The sequence below is a fragment of the Labrus mixtus genome, chromosome 14 (assembly GCF_963584025.1).
Source record: "Labrus mixtus chromosome 14, fLabMix1.1, whole genome shotgun sequence".
Taxonomy (NCBI): domain Eukaryota; kingdom Metazoa; phylum Chordata; class Actinopteri; order Labriformes; family Labridae; genus Labrus; species Labrus mixtus.
The window spans coordinates 21,260,963-21,277,636 of record NC_083625.1 but is presented as its reverse complement, the minus strand read 5'-3'; the positions used below and the strand labels follow the sequence as shown (position 1 = coordinate 21,277,636).

General features: G+C 42.2%; 10 non-coding genes across 10 annotated transcripts; 2 read left to right on the top strand and 8 right to left on the bottom strand.

Annotated features, from left to right (window-relative positions):
- Window positions 1-774: 774 nt before the first annotated feature.
- Window positions 775-847, top strand: trnaa-agc (transfer RNA alanine (anticodon AGC)). The gene has a single exon. It is a non-coding gene; the product is annotated as a tRNA-Ala (tRNA).
- A 1,103-nt stretch (window positions 848-1,950) lies between these two features.
- trnas-gcu (transfer RNA serine (anticodon GCU)) lies at window positions 1,951-2,032 on the bottom strand. The gene has a single exon. It is a non-coding gene; the product is annotated as a tRNA-Ser (tRNA).
- Window positions 2,033-3,781: 1,749 nt separating this feature from the next.
- Window positions 3,782-3,863, bottom strand: trnas-gcu (transfer RNA serine (anticodon GCU)). The gene has a single exon. It is a non-coding gene; the product is annotated as a tRNA-Ser (tRNA).
- A 1,249-nt stretch (window positions 3,864-5,112) lies between these two features.
- On the bottom strand, window positions 5,113-5,194 carry trnas-gcu (transfer RNA serine (anticodon GCU)). Its single transcript has one exon. It is a non-coding gene; the product is annotated as a tRNA-Ser (tRNA).
- Window positions 5,195-6,946: 1,752 nt separating this feature from the next.
- trnas-gcu (transfer RNA serine (anticodon GCU)) lies at window positions 6,947-7,028 on the bottom strand. The gene has a single exon. It is a non-coding gene; the product is annotated as a tRNA-Ser (tRNA).
- A 1,411-nt stretch (window positions 7,029-8,439) lies between these two features.
- Window positions 8,440-8,512, top strand: trnaa-agc (transfer RNA alanine (anticodon AGC)). Its single transcript has one exon. It is a non-coding gene; the product is annotated as a tRNA-Ala (tRNA).
- Window positions 8,513-9,940: 1,428 nt separating this feature from the next.
- Window positions 9,941-10,022, bottom strand: trnas-gcu (transfer RNA serine (anticodon GCU)). Its single transcript has one exon. It is a non-coding gene; the product is annotated as a tRNA-Ser (tRNA).
- Window positions 10,023-11,921: 1,899 nt separating this feature from the next.
- On the bottom strand, window positions 11,922-12,003 carry trnas-gcu (transfer RNA serine (anticodon GCU)). The gene has a single exon. It is a non-coding gene; the product is annotated as a tRNA-Ser (tRNA).
- Window positions 12,004-14,228: 2,225 nt separating this feature from the next.
- trnas-gcu (transfer RNA serine (anticodon GCU)) lies at window positions 14,229-14,310 on the bottom strand. Its single transcript has one exon. It is a non-coding gene; the product is annotated as a tRNA-Ser (tRNA).
- A 925-nt stretch (window positions 14,311-15,235) lies between these two features.
- On the bottom strand, window positions 15,236-15,317 carry trnas-gcu (transfer RNA serine (anticodon GCU)). The gene has a single exon. It is a non-coding gene; the product is annotated as a tRNA-Ser (tRNA).
- Window positions 15,318-16,674: the final 1,357 nt, after the last annotated feature.

The window sequence follows — 16,674 nt, the reverse complement described above, 5'->3', positions numbered from 1 at the left end:
AATGGACTAGCAGTCTATCCTTAGCATCTTACGTTTGCATCATCCCCAGTGAAAATCTTGTCATAACTTAACATTTTGCTTTATCTAACCTGTGTTTCTGCCGTGCCGGTAAGCAGTGTTCAAAGGGGAATTAGCTCAAATGATAGAGTGCTTGCTTAGCATGCGAGAGGTAGTGGGATCAATGCCCATATTCTCCACAAGGTTCTCATTTACATCATTTCCAGTGAAAATCTTGTTGTAACTTTACATTTTTTTCCATATCTAAGCAAAGAAACATTCCAACACAACGACGAGGATGGGATTCGAACCCACGCGTGCAGAGCACAATGGATTAGCAGTCTATCCTTAGCATCTTACGTTTGCATCATCCCCAGTGAAAATCTTGTCATAACTTAACATTTTGCTTTATCTAACCTGTGTTTCTGCGGTGCCGGTAAGCAGTGTTCAAAGGGGAATTAGCTCAAATGGTAGAGCGCTTGCTTAGCATGCGAGAGGTAGTGAGATCAATGCCCATATTCTCCACAAGGTTCTCATTTACATCATTCCCAGTGAAAATCTTGTTGTAACTTTACATTTTTTTCCATATCTAAGCAAAGAAACATTCCAACACGACGACGAGGATGGGATTCGAACCCACGCGTGCAGAGCACAATGGATTAGCAGTCTATCCTTAGCATCTTACGTTTGCATCATCCCCAGTGAAAATCTTGTCATAACTTAACATTTTGCTTTATCTAACCCACGTTGTAGCTGTGCCAGGAAGCCATGTTCACAGGGGAATTAGCTCAAATGGTAGAGCGCTCGCTTAGCATGCGAGAGGTAGTGGGATCGATGCCCACATTCTCCACAAGGTTCTCAATTACATCATCCCCACTGAAAATCTTATCATAACTTAACATTTTGCCTCATCTAACCTGTGTTTCTGCGGTGCAGATAAGAAGTCCTCAAAGGGGAATTAGCTCAAATGGTAGAGCGCTTGCTTAGCATGCGAGAGGTAGTGGGATCAATGCCCACATTCTCCACAAGGTTCTCCTTTGCATCTTAAGTTTACATCATTCCCAGTGAAAATCTTCTCATAACTTAACATTTTGCCTCATCTAACCTGTGTTTCTGCGGTGCAGATAAGAAGTCTTCAAAGGGGAATTAGCTCAAATGGTAGAGCGCTTGCTTAGCATGCGAGAGGTAGTGGGATCAATACCCACATTCTCAATAAGGTTCTCAATTACATCATTCCCAGTGAAAATCTTGTTGTAACTTTACATTTTTTTCCATATCCAAGCAAACAAATATTCCAACACGACGACGAGGATGGGATTCGAACCCACGCATGCAGAGCACAATGGATTAGCAGTCTATCCTTAGCATCTTACGTTTGCATCATCCCCAGTGAAAATCTTGTCATAAGTTAACATTTTGCTTTATCTAACCTGTGTTTCTGTGGTGCCAGTAAGCAATGTTCAAAGGGGAATTAGCTCAAATGGTAGAGTGCTTGCTTAGCATGCGAGAGGTAGTGGGATCAATGCCCACATTCTCCACAAGGTTCTTGTTTACATCATTCCCAGTGAAAATCTTGTTGTAACATCACATTTTTTTCCATATCTAAGCAAAGAAACATTCCAACACAACGACGAGGATGGGATTCAAACCTACGTGTGCAGAGCACAATGGATTAGCAGTCTATCCTTAGCATCTTACGTTTGCATCATCCCCAGTGAAAATCTTGTCATAACTTAACATTTTGCTTTATCTAACCTGTGTTTCTGTGGTGCCGGTAAGCAGTGTTCAAAGGGGAATTAGCTCAAATGGTAGAGCGCTTGCTTAGCATGCGAGAGGTAGTGGGATCAATGCCCATATTTTCCACAAGGTTCTCGTTTACATCATTCCCAGTGAAAATCTTGTTGTAACTTTACATTTTTTTCCATATCTAAGCAAAGAAACATTCCAACATGACGACGAGGATGGGATTCGAACCCACGCGTGCAGAGCACAATGGATTAGCAGTCCATCGCCTTAACCACTCGGCCACCTCGTCACCCAAAACTGATATAAGGACAAGACGAAAGACAGTGTTATCATAAGAAGATGATCATGCAGAATCTAACCTGCGTTGATGCAGTGCCAGGAAGCCATGTTCACAGGGGAATTAGCACAAATGGTAGACCCATGCAAGAGGTAGTTGGATCGATGCCCACATTCTCCACAAGATTCTACTTTAGACCTTGAGCCAAGGTCATCCCTAGTCCAAATGTTGATAAGAAGGGTTAAAGATGTTGTCAAACAAATATCCAACACGACGACGAGGATGGGATTCGAACCCACGCATGCAGAGCACAATGGATTAGCAGTCTATCCTTAGCATCTTCAGTTTGCATCATACCCAGTGAAAATCTTGTCATAACGTAACATTTTGCCTTATCTAACCTGTGTTTCTGCAGTGCCAAAAGAAGTCTTCAAAGGGGAATTAGCTCAAATGGTAGAGCGCTTGCTTAGCATGCGAGAGGTAATGGTATCAATGCCCACATTCGCCACAAGGTTCTCCTTTGCATCTTAAGTTTACATCATTCCCAGTGAAAATCTTGTCATAACTTAACATTTTGCCTCATCTAACCTGTGTTTCTGCGGTGCAGATAAGAAGTCTTCAAAGGGGAATTAGCTCAAATGGTAGATTGCTTGCTTAGCATGCGAGAGGTAGTAGGATCAATGCCCACATTTTCCACAAGGTTCTCATTTACATCATTCCCAGTGAAAATCTTGTTGTAACTTTACATTTTTTTCCATATCTAAGCAAAGAAACATTCCAACACGACGACGAGGATGGGATTCGAACCCACGCATGCAGAGCACAATGGATTAGCAGTCTATCCTTAGCATCTTACGTTTGCATCATCCCCAGTGAAAATCTTGACATAAGTTAACATTTTGCTTTATCTAACCTGTGTTTCTGTGGTGCCGGTAAGCAGTGTTCAAAGGGGAATTAACTCAAATGGTAGAGCGCTTGCTTAGCATGCGAGAGGTAGTGGGATCAATACCCACATTCTCAATAAGGTTCTCAATTACATCATTCCCAGTGAAAATCTTGTTGTAACTTTACATTTTTTTCCATATCCAAGCAAACAAATATTCCAACACGACGACGAGGATGGGATTCGAACCCACGCATGCAGAGCACAATGGATTAGCAGTCTATCCTTAGCATCTTACGTTTGCATCATCCCCAGTGAAAATCTTGTCATAAATTAACATTTTGCTTTATCTAACCGGTGTTTCTGTGGTGCCAGTAAGCAATGTTCAAAGGGGAATTAGCTCAAATGGTAGAGCGCTTGCTTAGCATGCGAGAGGTAGTGGGATCAATGCCCACATTCTCCACAAGGTTCTTGTTTACATCATTCCCAGTGAAAATCTTGTTGTAACATCACATTTTTTTCCATATCTAAGCAAAGAAACATTCCAACACAACGACGAGGATGGGATTCAAACCTACGTGTGCAGAGCACAATGGATTAGCAGTCTATCCTTAGCATCTTACGTTTGCATCATCCCCAGTGAAAATCTTGTCATAACTTAACATTTTGCTTTATCTAACCTGTGTTTCTGTGGTGCCGGTAAGCAGTGTTCAAAGGGGAATTAGCTCAAATGGTAGAGCGCTTGCTTAGCATGCAAGAGGTAGTGGGATCAATGCCCATATTTTCCACAAGGTTCTCGTTTACATCATTCCCAGTGAAAATCTTGTCATAACTTTACATTTTTTTCCATATCTAAGCAAAGAAACATTCCAACATGACGACGAGGATGGGATTCGAACCCACGCGTGCAGAGCACAATGGATTAGCAGTCCATCGCCTTAACCACTCGGCCACCTCGTCACCCAAAACTGATATCAGGACAAGACGAAAGACAGTGTTATCATAAGAAGATGATCATGCAGAATCTAACCTGCGTTGATGCAGTGCCAGGAAGCCATGTTCACAGGGGAATTAGCACAAATGGTAGACCCATGCAAGAGGTAGTTGGATCGATGCCCACATTCTCCACAAGATTCTACTTTAGACCTTGAGCCAAGGTCATCCCTAGTCCAAATGTTGATAAGAAGGGTTAAAGATGTTGTCAAACAAATATCCAACACGACGACGAGGATGGGATTCGAACCCACGCATGCAGAGCACAATGGATTAGCAGTCTATCCTTAGCATCTTCAGTTTGCATCATACCCAGTGAAAATCTTGTCATAACGTAACATTTTGCCTTATCTAACCTGTGTTTCTGCAGTGCCAAAAGAAGTCTTCAAAGGGGAATTAGCTCAAATGGTAGAGCGCTTGCTTAGCATGCGAGAGGTAATGGTATCAATGCCCACATTCTCCACAAGGTTCTCCTTTGCATCTTAAGTTCACATCATTCCCAGTGAAAATCTTGTTGTAACTTTACATTTTTTTCCATATCTAAGCAAAGAAACATTCCAACACAACGACGAGGATGGGATTCGAACCCACGCGTGCAGAGCACAATGGACTAGCAGTCTATCCTTAGCATCTTACGTTTGCATCATCCCCAGTGAAAATCTTGTCATAACTTAACATTTTGCTTTATCTAACCTGTGTTTCTGCCGTGCCAGTAAGCAGTGTTCAAAGGGGAATTAGCTCAAATGGTAGAGCGCTTACTTAGCATGCGAGAGATAGTGAGATCAATGCCCATATTCTCCACAAGGTTCTCATTTACATCATTCCCAGTGAAAATCTTGTTGTAACATCACATTTTTTTCCATATCTAAGCAAAGAAACATTCCAACACAACGACGAGGATGGGATTCAAACCTACGTGTGCAGAGCACAATGGATTAGCAGTCTATCCTTAGCATCTTACGTTTGCATCATCCCCAGTGAAAATCTTGTCATAACTTAACATTTTGCTTTATCTAACCTGTGTTTCTGTGGTGCCGGTAAGCAGTGTTCAAAGGGGAATTAGCTCAAATGGTAGAGCGCTTGCTTAGCATGCGAGAGGTAGTGGGATCAATGCCCATATTTTCCACAAGGTTCTCGTTTACATCATTCCCAGTGAAAATCTTGTTGTAACTTTACATTTTTTTCCATATCTAAGCAAAGAAACATTCCAACATGACGACGAGGATGGGATTCGAACCCACGCGTGCAGAGCACAATGGATTAGCAGTCCATCGCCTTAACCACTCGGCCACCTCGTCACCCAAAACTGATATCAGGACAAGACGAAAGACAGTGTTATCATAAGAAGATGATCATGCAGAATCTAACCTGCGTTGATGCAGTGCCAGGAAGCCATGTTCACAGGGGAATTAGCACAAATGGTAGACCCATGCAAGAGGTAGTTGGATCGATGCCCACATTCTCCACAAGATTCTACTTTAGACTTTGAGCCAAGGTCATCCCTAGTCCAAATGTTGATAAGAAGGGTTAAAGATGTTGTCAAACAAATATCCAACACGACGACGAGGAGGATGGGATTCGAACCCACGCATGCAGAGCACAATGGATTAGCAGTCTATCCTTAGCATCTTCAGTTTGCATCATACCCAGTGAAAATCTTGTCATAACGTAACATTTTGCCTTATGTAACCTGTGTTTCTGCAGTGCCAAAAGAAGTCTTCAAAGGGGAATTAGCTCAAATGGTAGAGCGCTTGCTTAGCATGCGAGAGGTAATGGTATCAATGCCCACATTCTCCACAAGGTTCTCCTTTGCATCTTAAGTTTACATCATTCCCAGTGAAAATCTTGTCATAACTTAACATTTTGCCTCATCTAACCTGTGTTTCTGCGGTGCAGATAAGAAGTCTTCAAAGGGGAATTAGCTCAAATGGTAGAGTGCTTGCTTAGCATGCGAGAGGTAGTAGGATCAATGCCCATATTTTCCACAAGGTTCTCATTTACATCATTCCCAGTGAAAATCTTGTTGTAACTTTACATTTTTTTCCATATCTAAGCAAAGAAACATTCCAACACGACGACGAGGATGGGATTCGAACCCACGCATGCAGAGCACAATGGATTAGCAGTCTATCCTTAGCATCTTACGTTTGCATCATCCCCAGTGAAAATCTTGTCATAAGTTAACATTTTGCTTTATCTAACCTGTGTTTCTGTGGTGCCGGTAAGCAGTGTTCAAAGGGGAATTAGCTCAAATGGTAGAGCGCTTGCTTAGCATGCGAGAGGTAGTGGGATCAATGCCCACATTCTCCACAAGGTTCTTGTTTACATCATTCCCAGTGAAAATCTTGTTGTAACATCACATTTTTTTCCATATCTAAGCAAAGAAACATTCCAACACAACGACGAGGATGGGATTCAAACCTACGTGTGCAGAGCACAATGGATTAGCAGTCTATCCTTAGCATCTTACGTTTGCATCATCCCCAGTGAAAATCTTGTCATAACTTAACATTTTGCTTTATCTAACCTGTGTTTCTGTGGTGCCGGTAAGCAGTGTTCAAAGGGGAATTAGCTCAAATGGTAGAGCGCTTGCTTAGCATGCGAGAGGTAGTGGGATCAATGCCCATATTTTCCACAAGGTTCTCGTTTACATCATTCCCAGTGAAAATCTTGTTGTAACTTTACATTTTTTTCCATATCCAAGCAAACAAATATTCCAACACGACGACGAGGATGGGATTCGAACCCACGCATGCAGAGCACAATGGATTAGCAGTCTATCCTTAGCATCTTACGTTTGTATCATCCCCAGTGAAAATCTTGTCATAACTTAACATTTTGCTTTATCTAACCTGTGTTTCTGTGGTGCCGGTAAGCAGTGTTCAAAGGGGAATTAGCTCAAATGGTAGAGCGCTTGCTTAGCATGCGAGAGGTAGTGGGATCAATGCCCATATTTTCCACAAGGTTCTCGTTTACATCATTCCCAGTGAAAATCTTGTTGTAACTTTACATTTTTTTCCATATCTAAGCAAAGAAACATTCCAACATGACGACGAGGATGGGATTCGAACCCACGCGTGCAGAGCACAATGGATTAGCAGTCCATCACCTTAACCACTCGGCCACCTCGTCACCCAAAACTGATATCAGGACAAGACGAAACACAGTGTTATCATAAGAAGATGATCATGCAGAATCTAACCTGCGTTGATGCAGTGCCAGGAAGCCATGTTCACAGGGGAATTAGCACAAATGGTAGACCCATGCAAGAGGTAGTTGGATCAATGCCCACATTCTCCACAAGATTCTACTTTAGACCTTGAGCCAAGGTCATCCCTAGTCCAAATGTTGATAAGAAGGGTTAAAGATGTTGTCAAACAAATATCCAACACGACGACGAGGATGGGATTCGAACCCACGCATGCAGAGCACAATGGATTAGCAATCTAGCCTTAGCATCTTCAGTTTGCATCATACCCAGTGAAAATCTTGTCATAACGTAACATTTTGCCTTATCTAACCTGTGTTTCTGCAGTGCCAAAAGAAGTCTTCAAAGGGGAATTAGCTCAAATGGTAGAGTGCTTGCTTAGCATGCGAGAGGTAATGGTATCAATGCCCACATTCTCCACAAGGTTCTCATTTGCATCTTAAGTTTACATCATTCCCAGTGAAAATCTTGTTGTAACTTTACATTTTTTTCCATATCTAAGCAAAGAAACATTCCGACACGACGACGAGGATGGGATTCGAACCCACGCGTGCAGAGCACAATGGACTAGCAGTCTATCCTTAGCATCTTACGTTTGCATCATCCCCAGTGAAAATCTTGTCATAACTTAACATTTTGCTTTATCTAACCTGTGTTTCTGCCGTGCCGGTAAGCAGTGTTCAAAGGGGAATTAGCTCAAATGGTAGAGCGCTTGCTTAGCATGCGAGAGGTAGTGAGATCAATGCCCATATTCTCCACAAGGTTCTCATTTACATCATTCCCAGTGAAAATCTTGTTGTAACATCACATTTTTTTCCATATCTAAGCAAATAAACATTCCAACACAACGACGAGGATGGGATTCGAACCCACGCGTGCAGAGCACAATGGACTAGCAGTCTATCCTTAGCATCTTACGTTTGCATCATCCCCAGTGAAAATCTTGTCATAACTTAACATTTTGCTTTATCTAACCTGTGTTTCTGCCGTGCCGGTAAGCAGTGTTCAAAGGGGAATTAGCTCAAATGATAGAGTGCTTGCTTAGCATGCGAGAGGTAGTGGGATCAATGCCCATATTCTCCACAAGGTTCTCATTTACATCATTCCCAGTGAAAATCTTGATGTAACTTTACATTTTTTTCCATATCTAAGCAAAGAAACATTCCAACACGACGAGGAGGATGGGATTCGAACCCACGCGTGCAGAGCACAATGGATTAGCAGTCTATCCTTAGCATCTTACGTTTGCATCATCCCCAGTGAAAATCTTGTCATAACTTAACATTTTGCTTTATCTAACCCACGTTGTAGCTGTGCCAGGAAGCCATGTTCACAGGGGAATTAGCTCAAATGGTAGAGCGCTCGCTTAGCATGCGAGAGGTAGTGGGATCGATGCCCACATTCTCCACAAGGTTCTCAATTACATCATCCCCACTGAAAATCTTATCATAACTTAACATTTTGCCTCATCTAACCTGTGTTTCTGCGGTGCAGATAAGAAGTCTTCAAAGGGGAATTAGCTCAAATGGTAGAGCGCTTGCTTAGCATGCGAGAGGTAGTGGGATCAATGCCCACATTCTCCACAAGGTTCTCCTTTGCATCTTAAGTTTACATCATTCCCAGTGAAAATCTTGTCATAACTTAACATTTTGCCTCATCTAACCTGTGTTTCTGCGGTGCAGATAAGAAGTCTTCAAAGGGGAATTAGCTCAAATGGTAGAGTGCTTGCTTAGCATGCGAGAGGTAGTAGGATCAATGCCCATATTTTCCACAAGGTTCTCATTTACATCATTCCCAGTGAAAATCTTGTTGTAACTTTACATTTTTTTCCATATCTAAGCAAAGAAACATCCCAACACGACGACGAGGATGGGATTCGAACCCACGCATGCAGAGCACAATGGATTAGCAGTCTATCCTTAGCATCTTACGTTTGCATCATCCCCAGTGAAAATCTTGTCATAAGTTAACATTTTGCTTCATCTAACCTGTGTTTCTGTGGTGCCGGTAAGCAGTGTTCAAAGGGGAATTAACTCAAATGGTAGAGCGCTTGCTTAGCATGCGAGAGGTAGTGGGATCAATACCCACATTCTCAATAAGGTTCTCAATTACATCATTCCCAGTGAAAATCTTGTTGTAACTTTACATTTTTTTCCATATCCAAGCAAACAAATATTCCAACACGACGACGAGGATGGGATTCGAACCCACGCATGCAGAGCACAATGGATTAGCAGTCTATCCTTAGCATCTTACGTTTGCATCATCCCCAGTGAAAATCTTGTCATAAGTTAACATTTTGCTTTATCTAACCTGTGTTTCTGTGGTGCCAGTAAGCAATGTTCAAAGGGGAATTAGCTCAAATGGTAGAGCGCTTGCTTAGCATGCGAGAGGTAGTGGGATCAATGCCCACATTCTCCACAAGGTTCTTGTTTACATCATTCCCAGTGAAAATCTTGTTGTAACATCACATTTTTTTCCATATCTAAGCAAAGAAACATTCCAACACAATGACGAGGATGGGATTCAAACCTACGTGTGCAGAGCACAATGGATTAGCAGTCTATCCTTAGCATCTTACGTTTGCATCATCCCCAGTGAAAATCTTGTCATAACTTAACATTTTGCTTTATCTAACCTGTGTTTCTGTGGGGCCGGTAAGCAGTGTTCAAAGGGGAATTAGCTCAAATGGTAGAGCGCTTGCTTAGCATGCGAGAGGTAGTGGGATCAATGCCCATATTTTCCACAAGGTTCTCGTTTACATCATTCCCAGTGAAAATCGTGTTGTAACTTTACATTTTTTTCCATATCTAAGCAAAGAAACATTCCAACATGACGACGAGGATGGGATTCGAACCCACGCGTGCAGAGCACAATGGATTAGCAGTCCATCGCCTTAACCACTCGGCCACCTCGTCACCCAAAACTGATATCAGGACAAGACGAAAGACAGTGTTATCATAAGAAGATGATCATGCAGAATCTAACCTGCGTTGATGCAGTGCCAGGAAGCCATGTTCACAGGGGAATTAGCACAAATGGTAGACCCATGCAAGCGGTAGTTGGATCGATGCCCACATTCTCCACAAGATTCTAATTTAGACCTTGAGCCAAGGTCATCCCTAGTCCAAATGTTGATAAGAAGGGTTAAAGATGTTGTCAAACAAATATCCAACACGACGACGAGGATGGGATTCGAACCCACGCATGCAGAGCACAATGGATTAGCAGTCTATCCTTAGCATCTTCAGTTTGCATCATACCCAGTGAAAATCTTGTCATAACGTAACATTTTGCTTTATCTAACCTGTGTTTCTGCAGTGCCAAAAGAAGTCTTCAAAGGGGAATTAGCTCAAATGGTAGAGTGCTTGCTTAGCATGCGAGAGGTAATGGTATCAATGCCCACATTCTCCACAAGGTTCTCCTTTGCATCTTAAGTTTACATCATTCCCAGTGAAAATCTTGTTGTAACTTTACATTTTTTTCCATATCTAAGTAAAGAAACATTCCAACACGACGACGAGGATGGGATTCGAACCCACGCGTGCAGAGCACAATGGACTAGCAGTCTATCCTTAGCATCTTACGTTTGCATCATCCCCAGTGAAAATCTTGTCATAACTTAACATTTTGCTTTATCTAACCTGTGTTTCTGCCGTGCCAGTAAGCAGTGTTCAAAGGGGAATTAGCTCAAATGATAGAGTGCTTGCTTAGCATGCGAGAGGTAGTGGGATCAATGCCCATATTCTCCACAAGGTTCTCATTTACATCATTTCCAGTGAAAATCTTGTTGTAACTTTGCATTTTTTTCCATATCTAAGTAAAGAAACATTCCAACACAACGACGAGGATGGGATTCGAACCCACGCGTGCAGAGCACAATGGATTAGCAGTCTATCCTTAGCATCTTACGTTTGCATCATCCCCAGTGAAAATCTTGTCATAAGTTAACATTTTGCTTTATCTAACCTGTGTTTCTGTGGTGCCAGTAAGCAATGTTCAAAGGGGAATTAGCTCAAATGGTAGAGCGCTTGCTTAGCATGCGAGAGGTAGTGGGATCAATGCCCACATTCTCCACAAGGTTCTTGTTTACATCATTCCCAGTGAAAATCTTGTTGTAACTTTACATTTTTTTCCATATCTAAGGAAAGAAACATTCCAACACGACGACGAGGATGGGATTCGAACCCACGCGTGCAGAGCACAATGGATTAGCAGTCTATCCTTAGCATCTTACGTTTGCATCATACCCAGTGAAAATCTTGTCATAACTTAACATTTTGCTTTATCTAACCCACGTTGTAGCTGTGCCAGGAAGCCATGTTCACAGGGGAATTAGCTCAAATGGTAGAGCGCTTGCTTAGCATGCGAGAGGTAGTGGGATCAATACCCACATTCTCAATAAGGTTCTCAATTACATCATTCCCAGTGAAAATCTTGTTGTAACTTTAAATTTTTTTCCATATCCAAGCAAACAAATATTCCAACACGACGACGAGGATGGGATTCGAACCCACGCATGCAGAGCACAATGGATTAGCAGTCTATCCTTAGCATCTTACGTTTGCATCATCCGCAGTGAAAATCTTGTCATAAGTTAACATTTTGCTTTATCTAACCTGTGTTTCTGTGGTGCCAGTAAGCAATGTTCAAAGGGGAATTAGCTCAAATGGTAGAGCGCTTGCTTAGCATGCGAGAGGTAGTGGGATCAATGCCCATATTTTCCACAAGGTTCTCGTTTACATCATTCCCAGTGAAAATCTTGTTGTAACTTTACATTTTTTTCCATATCTAAGCAAAGAAACATTCCAACATGACGACGAGGATGGGATTCGAACCCACGCGTGCAGAGCACAATGGATTAGCAGTCCATCGCCTTAACCACTCGGCCACCTCGTCACCCAAAACTGATATCAGGACAAGACGAAAGACAGTGTTATCATAAGAAGATGATCATGCAGAATCTAACCTGCGTTGATGCAGTGCCAGGAAGCCATGTTCACAGGGGAATTAGCACAAATGGTAGACCCATGCAAGAGGTAGTTGGATCGATGCCCACATTCTCCACAAGATTCTAATTTAGACCTTGAGCCAAGGTCATCCCTAGTCCAAATGTTGATAAGAAGGGTTAAAGATGTTGTCAAACAAATATCCAACACGACGACGAGGATGGGATTCGAACCCACGCATGCAGAGCACAATGGATTAGCAGTCTATCCTTAGCATCTTCAGTTTGCATCATACCCAGTGAAAATCTTGTCATAACGTAACATTTTGCCTTATCTAACCTGTGTTTCTGCAGTGCCAAAAGAAGTCTTCAAAGGGGAATTAGCTCAAATGGTAGAGTGCTTGCTTAGCATGCGAGAGGTAATGGTATCAATGCCCACATTCTCCACAAGGTTCTCCTTTGCATCTTAAGTTTACATCATTCCCAGTGAAAATCTTGTTGTAACTTTACATTTTTTTCCATATCTAAGTAAAGAAACATTCCAACACGACGACGAGGATGGGATTCGAACCCACGCGTGCAGAGCACAATGGACTAGGAGTCTATCCTTAGCATCTTACGTTTGCATCATCCCCAGTGAAAATCTTGTCATAACTTAACATTTTGCTTTATCTAACCTGTGTTTCTGCCGTGCCAGTAAGCAGTGTTCAAAGGGGAATTAGCTCAAATGATAGAGTGCTTGCTTAGCATGCGAGAGGTAGTGGGATCAATGCCCATATTCTCCACAAGGTTCTCATTTACATCATTTCCAGTGAAAATCTTGTTGTAACTTTGCATTTTTTTCCATATCTAAGTAAAGAAACATTCCAACACAACGACGAGGATGGGATTCGAACCCACGCGTGCAGAGCACAATGGATTAGCAGTCTATCCTTAGCATCTTACGTTTGCATCATCCCCAGTGAAAATCTTGTCATAAGTTAACATTTTGCTTTATCTAACCTGTGTTTCTGTGGTGCCAGTAAGCAATGTTCAAAGGGGAATTAGCTCAAATGGTAGAGCGCTTGCTTAGCATGCGAGAGGTAGTGGGATCAATGCCCACATTCTCCACAAGGTTCTTGTTTACATCATTCCCAGTGAAAATCTTGTTGTAACTTTACATTTTTTTCCATATCTAAGGAAAGAAACATTCCAACACGACGACGAGGATGGGATTCGAACCCACGCGTGCAGAGCACAATGGATTAGCAGTCTATCCTTAGCATCTTACGTTTGCATCATCCCCAGTGAAAATCTTGTCATAACTTAACATTTTGCTTTATCTAACCCACGTTGTAGCTGTGCCAGGAAGCCATGTTCACAGGGGAATTAGCTCAAATGGTAGAGCGCTTGCTTAGCATGCGAGAGGTAGTGGGATCAATACCCACATTCTCAATAAGGTTCTCAATTACATCATTCCCAGTGAAAATCTTGTTGTAACTTTACATTTTTTTCCATATCCAAGCAAACAAATATTCCAACACGACGACGAGGATGGGATTCGAACCCACGCATGCAGAGCACAATGGATTAGCAGTCTATCCTTAGCATCTTACGTTTGCATCATCCCCAGTGAAAATCTTGTCATAAGTTAACATTTTGCTTTATCTAACCTGTGTTTCTGTGGTGCCAGTCAGCAATGTTCAAAGGGGAATTAGCTCAAATGGTAGAGCGCTTGCTTAGCATGCGAGAGGTAGTGGGATCAATGCCCACATTCTCCACAAGGTTCTTGTTTACATCATTCCCAGTGAAAATCTTGTTGTAACATCACATTTTTTTCCATATCTAAGCAAAGAAACATTCCAACACAACGACGAGGATGGGATTCAAACCTACGTGTGCAGAGCACAATGGATTAGCAGTCTATCCTTAGCATCTTACGTTTGCATCATCCCCAGTGAAAATCTTGTCATAACTTAACATTTTGCTTTATCTAACCTGTGTTTCTGTGGTGCCGGTAAGCAGTGTTCAAAGGGGAATTAGCTCAAATGGTAGAGCGCTTGCTTAGCATGCGAGAGGTAGTGGTGATCAATGCCCATATTTTCCACAAGGTTCTCGTTTACATCATTCCCAGTGAAAATCTTGTTGTAACTTTACATTTTTTTCCATATCTAAGCAAAGAAACATTCCAACATGATGACGAGGATGGGATTCAAACCCACGCGTGCAGCGCAAAATGGATTAGCAGTCCATTGCCTTAACCACTCGGCCACCTCGTCACCCAAAATTGATATCAGGAGAAGACGAAAGACAGTGTTATCATAAGAAGATGATCATGCGGAATCTAACCTGCGTTGATGCAGTGCCAGGAAGCCATGTTCACAGGGGAATTAGCACAAATGGTAGAGCAAAGCAAGAGGTAGTTGGATCGATGCCCACATTCTCCACAAGACTCTACTTTAGACCTTGAGCCAAGGTCATCCCTAGTCCAAATGTTGATAAGAAGGGTTAAAGATGTTGTCAAACAAATATCCAACACGACGACGAGGATGGGATTCGAACCGACGCATGCAGAGCACAATGGATTAGCAGTCTATCCTTAGCATCTTACGTTTGCATCATACCCAGTGAAAATCTTGTCATAACGTAACATTTTGCCTTATCTAACCTGTGTTTCTGCGGTGCCGATATGAAGTCTTCAAAGGGGAATTAGCTCAAATGGTAGAGTGCTTGCTTAGCATGCGAGAGGTACTGGTATCAATGCACACATTCTCCACAAGGTTCTCCTTTGTATCTTAAGTTTACATCATTCCCAGTGAAAATCTTGTTGTAACTTTACATTTTTTTCCATATCTAAGCAAAGAAACATTCCAACACGACGACGAGGATGGGATTTGAACCCACGCGTGCAGAGCACAATGGATTAGCAGTCTATCCTTAACATCTTACGTTTGCATCATACCCAGTGAAAATCTTGTCATAACGTAACATTTTGCCTTATCTAACCTGTGTTTCTGCGGTGCCGATAAGGAGTGTTCAAAGGGGAATTAGCTCAAATGGTAGAGCGCTTGCTTAGCATGCGAGAGGTAGTGGGATCAATGCCCATATTCTCCACAAGGTTCTCGTTTACATCATTTCCAGTGAAAATCTTATTGTAACTTTAGATTTTTTTCCATATCTAAGCAAAGAAACATTCCAACACGACGACGAGGATGGGATTCGAACCCACGCGTGCAGAGCACAATGGATTAGCAGTCCATCGCCTTAACCACTCGGCCACCTCGTCACACAAAACTGATATCAGGACAAGACGAAAGACAGTGTTATCATAAGAAGATGATCATGCAGAATCTAACCTGCGTTGATGCAGTGCCAGGAAGCCATGTTCACAGGGGAATTAGCACAAATGGTAGACCCATGCAAGAGGTAGTTGGATCGATGCCCACATTCTCCACAAGACTCTACTTTAGACCTTGAGCCAAGGTCATCCCTAGTCCAAATGTTGATAAGAAGGGTTAAAGATGTTGTCAAACAAATATCCAACACGACGACGAGGATGGGATTCGAACCGACGCATGCAGAGCACAATGGATTAGCAGTCTATCCTTAGCATCTTACGTTTGCATCATACCCAGTGAAAATCTTGTCATAACGTAACATTTTGCCTTATCTAACCTGTGTTTCTGCGGTGCCGATATGAAGTCTTCAAAGGGGAATTAGCTCAAATGGTAGAGTGCTTGCTTAGCATGCGAGAGGTACTGGTATCAATGCCCACATTCTCCACAAGGTTCTCCTTTGTATCTTAAGTTTACATCATTCCCAGTGAAAATCTTGTTGTAACTTTACATTTTTTTCCATATCTAAGCAAAGAAACATTCCAACACGACGACGAGGATGGGATTTGAACCCACGCGTGCAGAGCACAATGGACTAGCAGTCTATCCTTAGCATCTTACGTTTGCATCATACCCAGTGAAAATCTTGTCATAACGTAACATTTTGCTTTATCTAACCTGTGTTTCTGCCGTGCCGGTAAGCAGTGTTCAAAGGGGAATTAGCTCAAATGATAGAGTGCTTGCTTAGCATGCGAGAGGTAGTGGGATCAATGCCCATATTCTCCACAAGGTTCTCATTTACATCATTTCCAGTGAAAATCTTTTTGTAACTTTACATTTTTTTCCATATCTAAGCAAAGAAACATTCCAACACGACGACGAGGATGGGATTCGAACCCACGCGTGCAGAGCACAATGGACTAGCAGTCTATCCTTAGCATCTTACGTTTGCATCATACCCAGTGAAAATCTTGTCATAACGTAACATTTTGCCTTATCTAACCTGTGTTTCTGCGGTGCCAATAAGAAGTCTTCAAAGGGGAATTAGCTCAAATGGTAGAGCGCTTGCTTAGCATGCGAGAGGTAATGGTATCAATGCCCATATTCTCCACAAGGTTCTCCTTTGCATCTTAAGTTTACATCATTCCCAGTGAAAATCTTGTTGTAACTTTACATTTTTTTCCATATCTAAGCAAAGAAACATTCCAACACGACGACGAGGATGGGATTCGAACCCACGCGTGCAGAGCACAATGGATTAGCAGTCTATCCTTAGCATCTTACGTTTGCATCATACCCAGTGAAAAT